The following is a 12,645-nucleotide window of genomic DNA, read 5'->3' as shown; positions in this document are numbered from 1 at the left end:
CAACTCGGGTTGAAGACTCAACTTTTCTTCTTGGACGCTGTGTGTTTTTGTGCATGTGAGTCCATCTCCTTGCGTCTTATCTGATAAAGTGAAGTAAAGTCGCTCAGTCATGTCCGACTCTTTGCAACCCCATGGACTGTAGCCCACCAGGCTTCTCCGTCCATGGGATTCTCCAGGCAAGAATACTGCAGTGGGTTGCCATTTCCTTCTCCAGGGGATCTTCCCGACCCAGGGATCGAACCCAGGTCTCCCACATTGCAGGCAGATGCTTTAACCTCTGAGCCAGCAGGGAAGCCCCTTATCTGATATGTGAGATGATAAATAACTGTAATACCTTCCTCATGGAGTGCTTGTGAGGATTAAAGGAGTTGGTTTATGTGAAGAACCCATGTAGAGTGTTGGTTCTTGTATTTTCCATGGAGCAAATCTTCCTTCAGTTCTTCTTGACTTCCTTACACAGCAGTCCAGACTTCCTTGTACTCTTAAGTGTGACCGAGGCACAGTGTTCTTTCCCAAGTGTAGCAAATGTCAGCCGCTGAACCACACTGTCCTGCTGGCTAACCCACTGTCCCCGGCATCCCCCTGGAAGCTCCATTCTGCCCACCCTCCTCCTCCTCCCCATGCTGGTCCTCTTGGCTCACGATGGATGCTGTTTCAGTGGCTGGTTGACTGTGGACTCTGCTCCCACCCTCAGGGCAACCTGAGCTTAGAGGGGGGGAGAGACGTACATCAGAGAAACTGCAGTCGCCCCTGGGCACCTGTGGGTTCCTTGCTTGGACTATTTATAAGCTAAGGTCTAAGGTTGATTGTAATTTCTCACTTACTAAGGCACATTTTCCCCTTCTGCTTTTATTACATATACTCTTCATTTATTTTGGGGAGAGGAGGGCAGGTAATACATCCACACATTTCCAAACTCAAAATGTAGACAGATCAACATGCCGAAATCTACATCTGCCCTCCCCTTACCCAGCTCCCTTCCCCAGAGGTCATCCGAGTTCACACTTTATCACATCCCTTTTCAGAGATATTTTATACATATGAAAACACGCACATATATATATATATATATATATATAAAACCCCCACATTTCAATTTTAAACAATGTTGCTTCCTTTTTCACCTATTAATAATAATATACCTTGTAATTTTTCCATATTAGTGCAGAAAGTTCTTTATTCTTATATATATAAAGAATATATAAAAGATATTCTTTATATATATAAAATATATAAAGATAGTTTGTATATACCTTTATATATAAAAGTATAAAGTTCTTTATACTTTTCTAAATAGTATCACAGGGACTTCCCTGGTGGTCCAATGGCTAAGACTCACCACTGCCAATGCAGGGGGCCCGGGTTTGATCCCTAATCAGGAAACTAGATCCCACGTGCTATAACTAAGAGTTCGCCTGCCATAACCAAAAAATCCTGCATGCCACAACCAAGATCAAAGATCCCATGTGCTGCAACTAAGACCCATCACAATCAAATAACTAAATATTTTAAAAATATCTTTGTTGTTCAATCGCAAAGTCGTGTCTAGCTCTTTGTGACCCCATGGACTGCAGCACACCAGGCTTCCCTGTCCTTCACTATCTCCCGGCGTTTGTTCAAATTCATGTCTGTTGAATCAGTGATGCCATCTAACTATTTTATCCTCTGTCATTGCCTTTTCCTCCTGCCTTCAGTCTTTCCCAGCATCAGGGTCTTTTCCAATGAGTCGGCTCTTCACATCAGGTGTCCAGGGTATTGGAGCTTCAGCTTCAGCATCAGTCCTTCCAATGAATATTCAGGAGTGATTTCCTTAAGGATTGACTGGTTTGATCTTGCAATCGAAGGGACTCTCAAGAGTCTTCTCCAGCACCACAGTTCAAAAGCATCATTATGTTCCTTTTTTAAAAAGCATCTCATATTATGGCATATGGCATCGTTTATCTGAACCAACACCCTATTATTAGCTGTCCTTGAGGTTCTACCACTTTTTCCCTGTAAATGTGACTTTGAATCACTTTGTCCAAACACCATCTTGAACATCTGTGATTGTATCTGTGAAGTGAATTGCAGAAGTGAGCTAGCTAGGAAAATGGTAAAGGCATTTGCAAAGGTGATGAGTATTGACATGTTACATAGAAACTCTATTGATTTACACCACCATCCACCTACACCCACATGTTGCTAACAAGCCCTTTGATCTCTTGATGCTTGCATTTTTTCCCCACATGAATGATTGGGCTAGCAAGTAGCCTGAGAGTAAAACTCTACTTGTAAATTGTGGTATGGATTTTAGGGTGTCAGTTCACCCTGGTGACTCCTGGGAAGTTCTGGAGTGGCATTTGTGGACCTGCCATGTCTCTGGAGTATCTCCCCTGGGTGTGCAGTGGGTCTTCCATCTTGATAGCTACATTCATAATTTATGAACATGTGTGTTGTACAAGGGTTTCCCTGGTGGCTCAGGTAGTAAAGAATGTGCCTGCAGTGTGGGAGATCTGAGTTTGATCCCTGGGTTGGGAAGATCCCCTGGAGAAGGGAATGGCTACCCACTCCGGTATTCCTGCTTGGAGAATTCCATGCTCTTTTTTCCTCTTTGGCTGTGCTGGGTCTTTGTTGCAACCCGCAGGCTTTTCATTGTGGTGTGTGGGCTTCCCTCTAGTTGCAGAGTGCCCAAGTTCAGTAGTTGCAGCTCAAAGGCTTCTCTAATTGCAGCACACAGACTTAGCTGCCCCACAGCATGTGGGATCTTACTTCCCAGACCAGGGATTGAACCCCTGTCCCCTGCATTAGAAGGCAGATCATTAAGCACTGTCCCCCTCCTTCAGGGAGGTCCCTATATTAGGTCTCTTCTAAATTCTCACCTAATCTGAGTTCTGTATTTTCTCCCAAGTCCCAGCCCCCCTCATTCTTCTCCAATGGCCAAAGTGTTTTCTTTAAAACATAAATCAAATCATGCAACCTCTTATTATTTCACCTTCCAGAGCTTCTCATCTTCACCTGGAGAGTCACATCCAGCTCTCACATCATATTCAGTTCTTCACCATGAACTCCAAGGCCCTGGAGATGCTCTGGCCCCTGCCCACCTCTCCATCTTTTCCTTTTATGTTTTTCTCATTGGTCACAGTCTTCTTCCACCCTGGCTCCTATGGGGCCTGTCACTCATGAGTCAAGCTTGTTCCTGCCACAGGGCCTTTGCATCTGCGATTCCCTCTTACTGGACTCTGCAAGACGAGATCGTTCAGCGTTTTAGGTCTTGGCTCAAGTGTCTTATTCTCAGAGAGAACGTCTATGACCACTCACATGCATTGCTGGTTTTCTCTTCTTTCTAGAACTCACCAGTATGAAATTACCTGTTTGTTTATGATCATCTCTCCCCTCAAGAAAGTAGACTCTATGAAGGAAAGAAGAGACGTATCCATTCTTAGCACTTAGATCAGCTCTTAACACAGAGCAGGGACTGAAATCATCACTCAGTGAATAAGCACATGAATGATCTTTGCAACAAATATCAAATGATCTTACCTGTAGTTTATAGATGAAAAACAGGGGTCAGAGGGCCCTTGTGCTCAGAGTATGAGGTATTTGCTGAATGACTTAATAAATAAAGGATGCTAGTTATGCTGTATTGCATTAGAGCATGTTGACCCATTGTACATATGAAGGAATAAGCTGAGAGAGTCTGTATGAGCTGGAAGAACCATGTCCTGGGAGCTGGTGATGGGAGCCCCAAGGTTTTGCAAGAGATATATGAGGGGAACCCAAGCCCACTGTGCTCCAGGCTTCCTCCCCACCCTGAATACACTTTTCTAGTTTTCATCTTCTTTGCAGCTGTGAAAGAGGAAGTGACATCCTGTTCACCCACTAAGGGATTTATGAAACAATTCGCGTAATATATGCCAGCACTGCAGTAAGAATTCCTAGACTTACAGACGTTTCCCTAAAATGTCATTCTTATTGGTGAGAGCTTAACAGCTTCGTCCAAGCCTGAAATGTGCTAGTCATAAAGGAAATATTAGATTGGCCAAAAAGTTCATTTGGGTTTTTCCATAAGATGTTATAGAAAAACCCAAAGAGATCTTGATATCTCATGCTAGGCTGCCATGCAAGACTCAGAGACATACAGGAAGCACGACTGTTTGGGCTGTGCCCCACAGTGCTTGGGGACTAAGGAGGCTTCCAATCTTGCATTCTGATTACCTGTTAAACCCTCACAGGAGGGAACCTTTAACACACACATCAGCCTGATTGGAGTGTCTCAGAGTGAAGACCTGAGCTTTTGTGTTTGTCTTTGTATTCAAGTCTTAAATAATTATCCTGCCAGGCACTGGGAATATATATGAGGGGCCATAGAGCAGTTATGGACTCTGACCTCAGGCACCTCGCTGTGCATTTGAAAAGATGGAAAATGTTTACATAAGCACACCAAGACATAATCTCTAGCAACACCAGGAAATGCTCTGAAGAAAAGGTATGTAGCATTTAAGAATTCACAATAAGACAGTGTGTTACTTAGCATACGGGTCAATTGCTTGCAAAAGGGCCCTTGGTGAAGATGGTGTGAATTATAGATGAAAGAAAACATTATCCTCCTGTTACAGAGGGGTCGGCAATGGTTTTGTGCCTCTGCTCTGCACTGCCATCAGAAACCCAGGTTCCTTCCTAGCTGCTCAGCTACCACAAGCAGGCTGCCCTTGCCCACATGATCCAAGATGGCACAATAGCCTAGCCAAGGGGAAGATGACGAGGAGAGAGGGCCGTGGATGCCAAACCATGGAGAAGTGTTTCAGTTATTACCTGAGGGGCGATGAGAAGTCTTTAAACTATTTGAAGCAGGATGATGGCATGATCACATTTATGTAAACAATATTACTGGTAAATGTATAAGAAACACATTGGGAGAGAGGGGTCCAAGAAGATACAAGCATCCAGTTAGGAACTTCCCTGGCAGCCCAATGGCTAAGACTCTGCGCTCCCAATGCAGGGGGCCCTGGTTCAATCCCTAGTCAGGAAACTAGATTTCAGTCCCCACTGAAGGTGGCAGAGAAGAGAGAACTAGATCCCACATGCAGCAACTAAACATCCTGCTTGCCACAAAAAAGACTGAAGATCCTGAGTGCTGCAATTAAGACCTGGGTCAGCCAAATAAATAAATGTGTATGTGTGTATGTGTGTGTATTTTAAAACCATGCAGTTAGACTGGAATACTGGACCAAAATAAGGATAAGGTGTCTGTTCTGCCTCCTCACCACTGTCTTCTTCCACACGCCTCTGAAAGACCAGAGACCTCAACCCACTGTCTCCTCTGCCACCTTCCATGTCGACTGGCACAGAGCATTCTGAAAAACAGCCAAAATCCCTGAGTTGGTCAATACGCTTGATATTTTTGTTCAGGGGGAAAAAGAGTCTGGCAAAGAGGCAGTCACTTAGCAAAGAGAGATTATTCTAATAACCTTAAATTGGTCCTCTAGACTTCTCCCTACCTTCTCTCCTCCAAGACATAGTGACAGCTTGTTCTGTAGGCTGCTCTCCATGCCTCTCCTGGGTAACCTAATAACTTTTTTCTTTCCATTTTCCACATCACATTAATTCTTCATAAGTGGTCCTTATTATTCCTTACATGTTCCGTCTCAAGTGCAGTCTTTTCTCACCAGCGGTGTGTAAACTAGGCCAGCTAAATGGCAAAGACACCTCATCCATCATGCTTTTAATTTTCCACCTTGGGAGGAAGCACTGAGGCTTAAGTTAAGGATAAAAGCAAGTCACCTTACTACTTCGCTGGCTCTTTGGCCAAGGATGTTACCCTCTCATTTCTGCACTGGAGTGAACAAAAGGAAGCTACTCTCTAGAAACCACATGGATTACCATGTAGGTTTGTGTAGCTTTGGATAAAAGGGTCAACTGATAGAGCTTCCCTCCACCCCAGATCATGGATTTAGAAAGAAAGAAAGTGATTTATTTTTTTTTGTTTAAATGTTTGAGTTTGTGAGGCAGGTCCAGTCTGCAGAAGCATCAGGGGCCCAGACTCCTGCCAACTTGTTACTCCAACTAAGTTGTCACTGTGGCGGACACAATCCAAGATGGCTCTTCACCATGGAAAATTCTGGCCTCTGGGGAGAGACCAAGGGAAGGCAGGGGGCCTGCCTCTTCTCTTTAAAGGCAGAATCCAGAAGTTGCACATGTCACTTCCACTCCCAGTCCATGAACAGAATGTACATACGTGGTCATACCTAGCTGCAAGGGAAGCTGGAAAGTGTCATCTCTTATCCCAATTACTCGTACACCATGCTAGAAGAGCATAACAGAAGGAGGGGGAAGATAGTGTTCTCTAACACTGTAGGAGCCTGAAAATGTGCAGAGCAGGAATGTTGAAGGAAAACCGAGATGGGAGCAGGGGAAGGAAGAGTCACTCTGACATAGAAGAATGTCCAGTAATCAGACATCAGAGCCAGTCTGAACTGTTGTTGTTTTCTCATTTGTTTACTTACTTTTGGCAGTGCTGGGTCTTCGATGCTATACGTGGGCTCTCTCTAGTGGTAGTGCTCAGGCTCCTCACTGTGGTGGCTTCTCTTGTTGCAGAGCACAGGCTCAGTAGTTGTGGTGAATGGGCTTAGTTGCCCTGCGGCATGTGAAATCTTCCCAGACCAGGGATCAAACCCACCTCCCCTGCATTGCCAGGTGACTTCTTAACCACTGGACCACCAAGGAAGTCCTCAGAGCCAAAGTCTTGGCATCCTCTGGAGCACAGGCTGGAGGGAGATCACCCAGCCAGGAAGAAGAGAGGTCAAGTGCAGATAGCAGCCCTGGGCAGAGTTTTCAGAAGTCTTCGAAGATGTGATCAAGAGCCAAGAAGGCACAGGAGAGCTGGTCAGCAATACACAGTGCTGAGTGTTTCAAGCTGCATTAGCCTCAAACAAGAACTTTTATTTGGTCCCTATAATGATATCAATGTGCATGTGTGTGTCAGTCACTCAGTCATGTCCAACTCTTTGTGACCCCATGGACTGTAGCCCACCAGGCTCCTCTGTCCATGGAATTCTCCAGGAAAGAATACTGGAGGGGGTTGCTTTTCCCTTCTCCAGGGGATCTTCCTGACCCAGGAATTGAACCCAAGTTTCCTGCATTGCAGGCAGATTCTTTGCCATCTGAGCCACCAGAGAAGCCCAATAGTGAAAATAATCCTATAAACATCAGATACCCCTATTTTCAGAGCAGCTGCTGCATTACTGGCACTGTGCCATGTGTATGATGTGCCTGAATCCTGCCTCTGGGCCATCTTGGAAAATTTTCTCTTTAGGCCTCTGATTTCTTGTCTGTAGAATGGGGATATCATAAGACTATTGCAGGGATGAATGACAATTTAATATTTACACACTTAAAATTGTCTTGTTACATACTCGCTAAATGTATGTGCAATCACTCAGTCATGTCCAACTCTCTGCAATCCCATGGACTGTAGCCCACCAGGCTCTTCCGTCCATGGGATTCTTTAGGCAAGAATACTGGAGGGGGCTGCCATTTCCTTCTCCAGGAGGGTCTTCACCACCCAGGAATTGAACCCATGTCTCCAGGGGCTTCTGCACTGGCAGGCAGATTTACCACAAAGCCACCTGAGAAACCCACTCACTTAATATTGCCTTAATAATAATTCTCATTTCTAGCCGCCTTGCTAAGAAGCAAGGTTCTTAAGAGGAGCTTCAGGCAACCTTGCAATATCTCTAGCAGTCCCTCATGCCAACATAAAATTCAGGCGAAAACACTGCCTCACAGAGCACCAGGCTGGGCTCCCAGTGTTATATAGCAACTTCTCACCAGCCGTCTATTTTACACATGGTAGGGTATATGTGTAGATGCTACTTTTGTAAAGCAGTTTTCCTCCAATTAAAAAAAAAGACACTGCCTTGATTCCAAAACAGCTTCAAAGCCAGAACTCTGCCCCACAGTGCCACAAGCTCCCTACAACTGATGACTACCCTATGATTTATCGACATAGAAATTCTGGTTCAGTCACTAGTGACCTCTGATTCTTCCAGTAATCCTGAGATACAGATGTTACAAGTGCTGTCTTACAGAAAAACAATGTAAATTCAGTTGAGAGGAAAAGATCTGCAGTTTGAAATCAGCTCTGCCTGATTTTGCTGTGCAGCATTGGGGAAGACACATAACTTCTCTGAGCCTTAGTTCCCTAGCTCTGCAATAGAGCCAGTATTTCCCACCTCATGAGGTTAGCCTCAAGGGCAAATGAGTTGATATGTGTCAAATGTTTGACCCATCCTGACAGCTGGTATTGTTAAGAAAGCCAAGTTTTTGTGATTTTGGTAGGCAGCCTCTGACATGGTGGGCTTCCCAGATTGCTCAGTGGTAAAGAATCCACCTGTCCTACAGGAGATGCAAGAGACATGAGTTCGATTCCAGGGTTGGCAAGATCATGGGAGTAGGAAATGGCAACCCACTCCAGTATTCTTGCCTGGAAAATTCCATGGACAGAGGAGCCTGGTGGGCTATAGTCCATGGGGTCACAAAGAGTCAGACACGAATGAAGCAACTTAGCACACACACACACACAGTAGCAGGTAACTCATGCAGGATTCTTACAGATGCTCTGCTGCTGCTGCTAAGTCGCTTTATTCGTGCCGACTCTGTGCGACCCCAGAGACAGCAGCCCGCCAGGCTCCCCCATCCCTGGGATTCTCCAGGCAAGAACACTGAAGTGGGTTGCCATTTCCTTTTCCAATGCATGAAAGTGAAATGTGAAAGTGAAGTTGCTCAGTCGTGTCCGACTCCTAGCGACCCCATGGACTGCAACCCACCAGGCTCCTCCGTCCATGGGATTTTCCAGGCAAGCGTACTGGAGTGGGGTGCCATTGCCTTCTCCGACAGATGCTCTAGGGTTGCTTATATAATCTTATGGGATAAAAATATGATACTGAGTAAGGATACATAAATGTACAACATAAAAGTTCCTTGTGTCTTTATGGAACTTTATAATTTGCAAATGCATTTCAATAGATACATTGAATTTGATCATCACAGGAAAACCTTGAGAGCTGGACAAAGGAAGGAGTTTTATCTCCATGTTACAGGTAAAGAAACTGAGACCCAGAGGCATTAGAAGTAATTAATTCAAAAACCCCCATATGTGGAATCTTTAAAAAGGGTACAGATGAACTTATCTACAAAACAGAAATAGAGTCACAGATGTAAAAAACAAACTTACAGTTACCAGAGGGTAAGCGGGGGAGGGATAGATTGGGGGAGACCTTGACTGACATATACACACTATATTTATATCTAAAATAGATGACTACTAAGGACCTACTGTACAGCACAGGGAACTCTACATAATAGCCTGTAATGGCCTATGTGGGGAAAGAATCTAAAAAAGAGTAGACTCACATTTATGTATCACTGATTCGCTTTGCTTACACCTGAGACTAATACAGCATTGTAAATCAACTCTGCTCCAATAAAAATTAAAAACAAAAACAAAAACACACACCTAGCAGGCTAAGAGGAGCAAATTAGATTTTACCTTGTCACTAGTGGTAAACAGCCTAACTGCCAGTGCAGGAGACATGAGAGACATGGGTTTGATTGATCCCTGGGTGGGGAAGATCCCCTGGAGAAGGAAGTGGCAACCCACTCCAGTATTCTTGCCTGGAGTATCCCATGGACAGAGGAGCCTGGCAGGCTACAGTCCATAGAGTCACAAAGAGTCACACACAACTGAAACAATTTAGCACACACACACACACACACACGCACTGTGCTTTTTTTTCTTTCTTTGTATCCTATGTTCTTTCCAAGAAGCTCACCACCTATTGGAAGCTTCCTGTTCACAAAGCCCAGAGCAAGTATCTTTGGCTGTAATTTGACTAACCTCTAAGACTTGGATGAAGGACAGGGATAGACTATAACCTGAATAGATAAACTTTAAAGCAATCATTAGCCATCTCTGATAGTTTAGATTCCCCACATCCTAGGTTCTCAGTGTAAGAAGGCTGAAAATGATGAGCGAGAACAGAGAAAATACAGAGGAAAAATGATTGACCTTCTGTGTACATATTTCTGACAACCTGTGTTGTCTGGGGGAGGTTTGCCTAAGAAAATTATTGACTTCTTGCACCTGAAGACATTGTTTCTTTACTCATTTTATTTACATGTGTTGGGTTAGTTCAACCGTTTCCTGAAATTCTGAAATGGTTTTCTGGCCCTGTATGGATGGCAACCATATCATGGAGGGAAATAATTGGGACTGTGTTTGCTTTTGCTTTTTCCAGTCTAGAGTATGTCAGGCTGAGATGATTTCTGAGCGTGAAAAGAATAAGGATGCTCTTTTTCCACCAGCTTCATCCCTATGGTCTAATCACCCAGTGATTGAATATGTAGCCATATTTCCAGCTATCTTGTGATGTCATGAAAGTAATACAGCGTGATGGTTCAGGGCCCAGGCTCAGAAATAAGACTGCCCAGGTTCCGATTCTTACACTTCAGTTTAATAAGTGAATATTGGCAATTTACTAAATGTCTCTACATCTGTTTCCTCATCTGCAAAACGGGTCTGATAGTAACAGCATCTAACTCCTACAGTTGTTTGAGAATTCTACAAGAGAGATTATAAAAGTGCCTGGCAAACATCAAGCATATAGCTTTATTGTTGGCATGATCACAGGACAGCAACTGGAAATGGAGAGTGGAGGGCGTATAGTACCAGATGGATAGATCATTTTGAAGAGCAAATTCAGATCACTGACCCTCAGAAGACATCCAGACCCACTTCCAAACCTTCCTAGGACCACTCAAGCACGGCTGGTCTTCTGAGACCCACAGATCAGGGGATCGTCGTGTCTCATCAAACATGGTCTTTCAATTCGTGAGAAGGAAAAGCCAACCCAAACCGGATGGAGAGAAAAAGAACTGGAAAGCTAGGGGTAAACTTGAATTCCACACAAGGGAGTTTGGCTTTAAATTATGTCAGTGGAAAATGGCTTCCACATTCAGATCTTTGATTTTTCTGTTTCCCTCCACTGGAGTCGCTCTAGTGGCTCATGCTCATATCAGCCTCAGTCTTACGACTTTCCCAAGTTCCAAGTCAACGGGGCAAAGGGATGCTCCCTTCCTGAGGCCACGGCCAAGTTCTGAGGTCCATTCTGCCGTTTAGATTCTGAGATCTGACTCTCTAAGCCTAGGGTCATGGGCTGCAGCCCTGGACCCCATCTGGACCACATGGGCCAAGAAACAGGGACGGGAAGAATCCTAAGTTAGAGGAAGGAAGAACCAGCATCCATTACACAGCCCTTCTTGAGGACCACATGGAAAGACATCATGTCTGCTACCGCCACCGTCCCTGAGCATTCAGAAGAGTCTGATTTCGAGAGCAAATGATGTTGGGGATGTATTTACTAAACATCATGGGTGCTTCATTTCCTTCCCCAAACATCACTTAATAATGTCATCTCACAGTCATAGAGAAAAGCAGTTCCCTCTCAGTAAGAGACCAAATGTGTTTCGTACAGCCCCTGAGGGATGAAGACCTTCAGTTTCAAGGTTCATAAGAAGCAGAGGGTTTCAGTGAGAAGGAAGGGGCTGAAATGTATGCAGCTGAAAAAATGAAAATGAACCATAGGTGGCGCCAAGGAGATGACCTCTCTGGCTTCCTTCCAACAGGTTTATTATTGATGCCGACACCCTGCTTTACAAAGAATTTTAGGTAATTTACAATATTCCATCCAATATGGGAAGCCAAAAGAAATTTCCAGGAAATAACAATAGCAAATATGTCTGCTCTGCACCCGTAATTATTCTAAGTACTTTACACCAGCTTCCCCAGTGTAAGTAGCTCAGTGGTAAAGAATCCGCCTGCAGTGCACGAGACACAGGTTCCATCCCTGGGTAGGAAGATTCCCCTCGAGGAGGGCATGGCAATCTCCTGGACAGAGGAGCCTGGTGGGCTACAGTCCATGGTGTCACAAAGAGTCAGACACGACTGAAGTGACTTAGCACAGATGCACACACACCTTAACATATAGTCCTTTAATCTCAACATCCCTGATTATCTGTGGTTTATGGATGAGGACACTGAAGTGCAGAGAGATTAAGAAACTCTCCAGGTTTACACAGCTGGCAAGCCAGGATTTCCAGCCAGGGCAAGTCTACCACAGAGTCAAGGCTCTTAACCTCTCATGATAACCCGACAAGGAGAAGATGGAGGCAAGAATGTGAGGTCAAGGCAAGAGCAAAGTGGACACATAAAGCGGATGCCATGAAACCCTGTCCCCTTGCTGGGGTCGACCAGGGACCTTTAGCCTTTTAGCCTTCCAGCAGCCCTCAGTCATCAGTGCTACCAGGTGAAAGGTTCAAGGTGCCTATCTCTAAGGTAGATGGAAACAGTTGGTCAGGAGAAATGCATAGTTAAGATAACATCGGAAAAAAATGGCTATGGTGGGTTATTTTGTGCAATACAGTTCAATGGCCAGTTTCATTCATTCATTTAATGAATGCGTTGAGCTGTTTCTCTGTACCAGGCACCCATTGTTCCTGGGTGATTTGAGTGCACTGATTAGATTAAGATGCTCCTCTCATGTGACTTCTGATCCAGAGGGGAGAGAGGAAAGAGAGAGAGGGGACAAATTAGTATATGATATATTAGAT

General features: G+C 44.6%; 1 protein-coding gene across 1 annotated transcript in view; it reads left to right on the top strand.

Annotated features, from left to right (window-relative positions):
• Window positions 1-12,645, top strand: part of TMEM132C (transmembrane protein 132C) — a 287,567-nt gene that overhangs the window by 144,120 nt on the left and 130,802 nt on the right. The window lies entirely within an intron of this gene.

The sequence above is a fragment of the Capricornis sumatraensis genome, chromosome 17 (genome assembly GCF_032405125.1).
Source record: "Capricornis sumatraensis isolate serow.1 chromosome 17, serow.2, whole genome shotgun sequence".
Lineage (NCBI taxonomy): Eukaryota > Metazoa > Chordata > Mammalia > Artiodactyla > Bovidae > Capricornis > Capricornis sumatraensis.
The sequence above is the reverse complement of the archived record's forward strand: the minus strand, read 5'-3'. Positions and strand labels throughout refer to the sequence as shown.